This window comes from Pistacia vera, unplaced genomic scaffold (assembly GCF_008641045.1).
Source record: "Pistacia vera cultivar Batoury unplaced genomic scaffold, PisVer_v2 Contig392, whole genome shotgun sequence".
Classification (NCBI taxonomy): domain Eukaryota; kingdom Viridiplantae; phylum Streptophyta; class Magnoliopsida; order Sapindales; family Anacardiaceae; genus Pistacia; species Pistacia vera.
In genome coordinates this window covers 181,414-190,308 of record NW_022196215.1, presented here as the reverse complement: position 1 = coordinate 190,308, position 8,895 = coordinate 181,414, and positions in this window count along the sequence as shown.

The following is an 8,895-nucleotide window of genomic DNA, read 5'->3' as shown; positions in this document are numbered from 1 at the left end:
TGTTTTTTTGGAGGTTTTTTATTCTAATTTGAGAGAAAAAGACAAGGATCTTGTGACTTTATTTTTTGTTTTGTGTCTAAGAATGAACCTACTTTCCCAAATTAAAACCTTAACTATATTCTAAAGGACATTATTCTTCGCCCTCACCCACCACTTTCCTATATTTCAAATGTCACCGTTCAACTGCTCAAAATTATTAAAGAAATTTGAGTTACCATCTATGTTTATACCAAGAAAATTCCCCGTTTTTTAGTTAATTCATATGAAAAGTCAACGCAACGTTGGCTTGATTTAAGTTTTAGTTGACTTTAGCTTAGACTAGGTTTACTCAAAGACATAAAAATTTATATTATAATCTTTGGAAGCCAAAACTAAAAAAAACTAAAAGAAGTTTTGCTCAAAGTTTACTCAACACATTTACTTAAAATTTTGCTTCTCATAGATTTATTCAAGTAGGAAAGTATTGTGTTATTGCATTATTTTCTCTTAGGTTCTTAATATTATAGTTTTTTCTTAAGGTTTGGTATTTTTTAAAGTTTTTACTAGTTGTTTGGTAAATAATAGCAGAGCTGCGGAGGCCCCCCTTTGGCAAAAATCCTGGATCTGTCACTGCCAGGTCATTAAAAAAAAAAAATTAATAAAAGGGGATTTGAGCACTATAGATTTGAGGCAAGGAGCCAGCAAGCCGCCTTGATGGATCCACATTTATATCATATGTGAGTTTTCATTCCAATTCTGCATTTGTTTTAAATATTGTTTTGGTTAATTAAAGTACTAAAATCCTCTAACATGAAAGTTCCTATGCGGAGAACAATTATTGAAAACTATTAAAATCACCCTTCCCGCTAACGCGCTGTTACAGTTTTGATTTAATCAAGCCCTACAGGTTTTTAAATCTGCAATGAGACCCCTACAAACCCCTGCTGGTTTTCAAACTTGCAAACAAACCCTTTCGATATAGGTTTCTTCAAATTGGGCATCCCTGCAAGCCACAATCTGCCACAAACTGAGCCTCTATCAGCGCAAGAAATATAGTATATTGTGACAAAATTAATTTTGTCAAATGTTATTTTGTCACGAGTAATATAGTTATTATGACAAGATAAAGAAACATCACATTAAGTATGACAAAGAGAAAATACAGTGACTAAAAAAAATATTGTCATAATATTTTATCACAATAAAGAAACCCATAATAAATGTAGTGAAAAAAAAACATTTTTATCATAATATTTCGTCATAAAATTTTGACGCAAAATTTTGACGCCTAGGTAAATTGTTTATTGTGAAAACATATTTTGTCATAAAACAGTTTAGTCACTATATTTAGTTATACATGTTATAACTATAAATTATTTTGTCACAAAAAGAATTTATTTATTATTAAAAAAAATTGTCCTAATATATGTTGAAATAGAGGTGTTAATGACAAAATGTTTGAGTCAAAATTTAAGCGTCGAGATAAATTGTTTATCGTGACAAACATATTTGTCATCAAAAACTTTAGTCACTATATTTAACAATACTTACTATAATTACAAATTCATTTGTCACAAAAGAATTATTTTACCAAAAAAAAAATTGTCATTTATAAATGTTTATTAGTGACAAAATATTTAAGTTAGATTGAACGGGATATTTTGTGACAAAAATTTGCTAAAAAAACATATAATATGATCTCCTTTAATTTTTATTTTTAAAAACTCGAAAAAAGCCAAAAAAATTGTAAAAAAAAAAAATACAGAATCATTAATAATTTTATAAATGTAAATATTATGTACCATTTTCGTCTTTAATGATAAAAGAATACAAATCAAATTCAATCTGAATACAAATATTTACATTTTCAGCTTTAATGTTATAGACTTAAATTTGGATCACATGTTAAGTATTAATTTTTGTCTTACACATTCACATCAAAGATGAAATTAAAAAAATAAATCGATTCAGCCATGATTATAAAAAGGGGAAAAGGGAAAAATTGAATTGGGTGAAAAAGGGAATTTCCTTATGAACTCTTATTTGATTCTCTTAATTTTCTTTAGTGTTACAATGAAAAAGGGAAATTTTGAATTGGGTGGAAAAGGGAAAAATTGAATTGGGTGAAGTAAGCCGCCTTTGATCTCTTCTATTTTTTGTAAAATTTAATTGGAAAAACCAAATCCTGAAAGAAGAAAAATAAAACGCAAGAATGAGAAGAAGTACGGAGAGCAGACAAACATAGTAACATACTCTAAAACACAATTGTTTCCCTCACACTTTGGCTGTGAGTTTGTATTTTTGGTTAGATAATATATATATATATATAGAGTAAAGAAAAAAAAATGAGTTGGTTTGCTTAAGTGGTTAAAGGGAAGAGTTGAGAGAAGAATGCATAGGTTCGAATCTTCCAGTACCCTTTCTAAAAAATTGGCTTTTTCTTTGGTCTTTTTTTTTTTTAAATTTATTTCATTAATGTTTTGCAGCTCCACTAATGATCTTTGCACACAATTTACTCTTAATTTGGAAAAAGAAAAGAGAAAAAAAGAACCCATTTTAGTATATTAGAATATATCCTAATCCAATAAAAATACAATGATAATCCATGGTTTAGGCTTCTTATATAGACTTACAAGTTAATCATATGTAGTAATACTTAATTCTAATACTACTCCAACTTCTAATAATAACTCTAGACTAGTAAAATTTGACTAAATTAATTAATATCAGAAAAAGATCCTACAACCAGTATTTGATTAATGAATAACATAATTTTAGACCATACAGGCTGTTGTCTCGTCCTCTTTGAAATTCTTTTATATTCTTTTTTGGTTGTCATGTACTAAAGTATATACAATATATGATCATATGAAATTAGAAGATTGAGATAAATTATACAATTCAAGCTACCCTTGAGGTGGGTGTTTGACATGTGGTTTAGTTAATACTCCATTTAATTTAATTTGTTATTTCTAATTTATTGCAGCAACGACCCAATTGAATGATTGATTTAAACTTCTAATTTTATAAGGTGAATGAAAATATATATGCATGTAAATGATGAATATGTATTAGCTTGAAATTATAACAAAAAATCAATTATAATATTTACAGTTATAACAAATGATAATATATATTTATATATTAATGATAGACATTCTTTTTTTTTTTATAAACATAAGTAATTGATTAATTAAACATATATAAAAATTTGAAAAAAGCTTAATTTAAAAGTTTGGGTCATTAAATCTATAAAAATTATGAAGGGTCGAATAATATCAATTGTGTTGGATATGATGAATAATTTATATTTTATATATTAAAGATGAACATTTTTATTTTTGTTAAAAATCAGTCTATTAAAAAAAAGAAAAAAATTAAGTTTTTTAAATTAAAAAAATATAAAATATAAATTAATAAATAACCAATTTTAATAATTAAGAAAAAAATCAAATTTCAAATAAATAGAAAAAATTGTCCAGCCCCTTTTTATCTATTTTTTCCCTACCCCACTACCCCAAAAGCTCCACCCCTAATTTTCTCTCATCCCTGCTGCTCACATTCCCTCATCCCCACTGACTTCCCTCCAACAGCCCCAAAATGTAACAACCTCCAATCCAAATCACTACGAACTCTAGCAGGTGGCCACCTTCTCTAATTTATTTTCTTTTTTCTCTTCATTCTTGTTTTCCCCCTCTCACTATTTGTTTAATGTTTTCATGGATTTGTTCATTTTCAAGGTGAATTTGATGGTTGTTTGGGGTGCACTGGCTGTTTGTGTTGGGTTAATATAATGCGTAGTTTAGAGGTTTTTGTTTGTTGCGGTTATGGTTTAAGGGTGCATTGGTTGCCGGAATCGAACTGTGCTATTCCAGGCCTAGTACGAACTAGACGGTGGTGGAGGCTAAGGCGATAGCAGTGGGTAGAGAGGCAGAAGATGAAGGGGCGGCGACAGAGGGGCTTGTTACAACTATGAACAGAATAGTCATCTGGCTAGGGATTGTCACCAAGGAGGTGGCGGCGGCGAATTTTGTTTGAAGGTTTGATTTTTAACTCTGGCATTTTCAACTTAATTTTTTTTCATTTGAGTTGGCATATTGCATTTAAATTGATTATATGGTGCATTGCGTTGGTTGTATGGGAGAAATCAATGGAAAATGGAATTTACTGAGTAGTAGTATATAATTGTGGAAATATAGAGACAAAATTTCAGCATGTTTGTTGGTCTTTTTATTATGATTTACTGTAATCAAAATCATATAACTTGTTGAATCCATTGTTCTTGGATTCAACTTTCATTCAACATTATTTATTTGATGATAATTTTTTTGTGATACACATTAATTTTTTGTGTTTGCCCATTATCCTTAATGCTTATGGTTTAGTGTAAACATGATTGGATATTAGCAATTACTAACCTGTGCCTCTACAAAGGAATTAGACCTTATCTGAATGAAATAGAGAGGGAAAAGAGCAAAATCAAATCTGGTGGAGCCAAAATCTAAGCTGCTTTTTATCATATGCATAAAAGGGTATGTTGCATTCTTTGGTGATTTGCCTAAGTTTTTTGCTTTGTATTGTTTTGGGTTATGATATCTCACTATCATTTTATTCAGGCAAAGTGACATGCACCCAAAAACTAGGAAGATCTTGTACAAACTAAGATTGACGAAAATCTTTACCAGTGTCTTTGCTATGGCTAGTGAAGGCATATAAGAACAACTGCAAAAGGTGGAGCCATATGTCACTTATAGGTGAGAGATAAACATTACTTTCCATTATTTTGTGATATGATCTGTTGGATGTTTAGCGTGAGGATCAAACTACAAGCATTTGGTGCATCCCATGAAACATCATGACTTTTGTATGATATGCACTTGGTTGGATGATGAATGTTGAAATCTAGAATAATTTAGAATTGTAACTTCTTTGACGATGCATCATTTTATGACTTCATATATTCTATTATCCCTTAATTAAGTAATAAGAAGATAAGTGTGTTCTGTTGAAGGATACAACTATGATCAAGTTCTACAGATATAATTAATTCTTGAGCATCTTGGTTTATGTTTTTGATGTGGGAGTACTGCTAGTGTTGATGAATTAGTAGCTTTTATTCCTTCAACCAAACTACTTATTCAGGAAATCATTTTGTTTGTTTATCATCTTTAGTTTCCCAATGCAAATAATTTGTAAGATGTTGCCCTGGTTTGAAGTAATGATTCACCCTTATGTGCCAAATACTCCTAGCTTTAAGTCAATGGAGATAGTTATAATGTTGGTTTTTCTTGTGTATTTTGCTCAGTATTGACTAGTTCCAACCTCCATGGGCTCACCTTTAACACCCAATAGTAGCTACTTTGTATTACCTTACAGTTCTATTCTCTCTTAAGAATGTTACCACTTTATGCTTTTCTAAATTCTTTTAATGCTATAAACATTGTTAATATTGTATTGACGATATTTTTCCCTTTTTTTTTTTTTTTTTTTTTTAACTCTTCAGGTTTTGGATGTTGCCAAGTCTCTTCCTCCAAGGGAGCTACTGCATTCTTGCTTATTCATGTGTGCTGGACAAGTATTACTATTTGGGCTATGGATATTTCCATGTTGAAACCTTGGAGGCTTGGAAGAAGACTTTTCTCGCCATTGACTAGAACCTTTTTTGGAGCTGTTTTCACTGGGGAATATTTATAGATTGCAGGTTGCTGCTCCCTCATTTTCTTCTTGTTTTGGTTGCGTATATAAGCAGGATTTTAGTAGTTGTTGTGCATAATTTTTGGGTTCTTTGGGTGGATGGTTCTTTTGTGTATAGCATGTGCAGTTGGCTTTTGTAGACCAAAGTCCGAAATTGTTTTTGTGTTGCTGGTCATTTTGTAGAGTCCTCTTTGAGGCTTGCTAGGTGCCTTTTTTGGAATGTAAATCCATGCCACCTTTTTTGTTTTCTTTGGCTTGGTTGCTTGAGCTTGTCCAAGGAAACCTACTTCTTCGTTTTGGGACTCAATTCTTTTATTCTTTATATAATTACTTTTTACCCAAAAAATATGCAAGAAGGGTTATGCAAATATAGAGAAACAAAGTATATTGAGATGACAAAAAATATTTGTCATGCCTCTATTATTTTGACAATAAAAAATTTGTCATGTAAAAATATTTGTATTAAAAATTATTTGTCATGCCATCAAATTTTTTACAAAATTATTTCCATCACTATGCAATTTTTGACAAATAATATTATTATATAAACAAACATGTGACAAAATAAATGTTGTCACAATAAAGTCAATGACAAATAAATTTCGGTCACTATTAAAATTATGAGAATATAATTTAGTCACTATTGTAACAATTTTGACAAAATCAATTTCGTCATCATATATTATATTCTCACCACAAAGCTTATCATTTGGTCTTTAAATAAATCAATTGTGACAAAATATTACTTATAGTGATAGAAATTGTCTTCTATTGTTTCAAATAATTTATCACAATAAACTAGTTTACAATAACAAATTATTATTATCACAATAAATTATTAGGCTATGATGACCAAACACTCATTCGTCACCATATACTAAAAAGTACGAGCTTAATGCGACCAATTTGGTGACCAATATAATTCCTTACATTAGTGAAATGGTCACAATTTTGATATTTATAGTGACAAATTATTTTGTTGCGAAAAGCCTAAATTCTTGTAGTGTTCAAATTTGCAACTAAAGGAGTGTCTACTGGTTTGCATCTGTCCATGTCAAACTTATGCATAATTTCATTGGCAAACTTCCTTTGGTAACAAATATCCCATGCTGACTTTGGTGGATCGCCATTCCAAGGAAATATGACATTTCCCCAAGACCAGTCATTTTAAATTCATTGTGCATGGCCATCTTAAACTTTTCTAGCTGAATTGAGCTGCTCCCATGATGAGTAAGTCATCAACATACAATGACACTATAGTGAATTCCCCTTCAAGCCTTCTCACATATAGTGTATGTTCATTTGGGCTCCTTACATATCCCAAGTTGACCTAATGCTCATTGATCCTACTATACCAGGCTTTAGGGGCCTATTTCAAGCCATATGGGGCCTTCTTCAACAAATAGACTTTGTTCTCCTGCCCTTCCACTTCATAATCCTTTGGTTGCTCCAAATAAATTTCCTCATTGAGCCAACCATTTAAGAAGGTAGATTTGACATCTAGTTGATAGATTCTCCACTCAAATTAGGCTGTCAAGGCAAGGAGAAGCCTAATTGTGTCATGCATATCCACAGGTGCAAATGTATCCGAGAAGTCTACTCCAAATTGTTGAGCAAACCCATTGACAACCAATCTTGCTTTATGTTTATACACTAATCCATCAGGCTTCAACTTCCTCTTGTAAATCCATTTGACTTGAATTACTCTCCTAGTTGCTAGTCCATCTACCAACTCCCGTGTACCATTATTTTTAATCATTTTTATCTCCTCCTTCATTGCATTCCTCCAAACCTCTGACTTAGCAGCCTCCTTGAAATTTGCATGTTCAAGTAAGGTTGCATTACAGGTCTCATAAACCTCCGCCAAAGGCCTTGTACCCCGGATAGGAAAATCATCATCAGAATCTGCCTCTTCTGGATCATCATGTCTGCCTGCTGCTGTGTTTGTTAACTACCCTCTTGAGTCTTCTTCAACCTTATTTTTCTCCCATTTCCAGAAACCACTCTCATCTACCTTCACATCTTTAGTGATGTTAATTTTCTTAGTTGCTGGAACATAGACTCTACAGGCTTTGGACTGCTCACTATAGCCTATAAAGATCCTTGTCATGGCTTTCTCAGCCAGTTTGCTTCTTTTGACTACTGGAATGAGTGTATAGCATACACTCCCAAAAGTCGTCATATTTCTAACCAAAGGCTTCACTCCATACCAGGCCTCATAGGGTGTTTGATTAGTTAAGGCCTTGGTAGGGTTTCTATTAAGCAAATAGACCCCTGTGCTTACTGCCTCTGCCCAAAAGGACTTGGGCAACTTCTTCTTAGCAACCATGCACCTAGCCATCTCCATAACAGTCCTATTCTTCCTCTCATTGACTCCATTATGCTGTGGAGTATAGGGATTACTAAACTGGTGCACAATTCCTGCAGACCTGTAGATTGTTTCAACTCACTAGAGGTGTACTCACTTCCATTATCACTTTTTATAGTTTTGATGCTAAGTCCAATTTGTTTTTCAACCTGTAGCTTAAATCTTTCAAACACAGCTGCAACTTCATTTTTCTATTTCGAAAAATAAACCCAACACATTCGGGACCAGTCATCAATGAATAAAACAAAGTATTTGCTTCCATTTAGAGATGGTGTCTGCATAGGTCCACACACATTTGTGTGGACAAGCTAGAGCTTCTCAACAGCTCTCCAGGCTTTGTTTACAGGGAATGGTTGTCTACTCATTTTTTCAAGCTGACAAGGAGCACATACAACCTTGGTCTCTACAATTTCTGGCAGATTGCAGACTAATTCTTTGGTCTGAATTTCCCTAAGACCATGATAGTTGAAATGGCCTAATCTTTTGTGCCATAATTCTGACTCATTCACACCAGTAGTATAAGCTTCAGGTTCTGGTTTTTTCAGCCTAATAGGGAAGCTTTTTCCCATCATTCTAACCCTTATCAACTCACTGCCTTCACTATCCAGGATTATGCAAAACTGATCCTAGAAGTGCAAGATATACTTCCTTTCTGGCATTTGTCCTACACTAAGCAAATTATGGCTTATATCAGGCACATACAAAATGTTAGGGATTAGTTTAATACCTGAGCTTGTTTGCACAGCAATGTCTCCTCTTCCTTTGATAGGCACAAACTCCTCATTTCCAACTTTAACTTTGGAATGGCATGACTTGTCCAAGTTGACAAAATCCTCCAAGTTTGCTATCATATG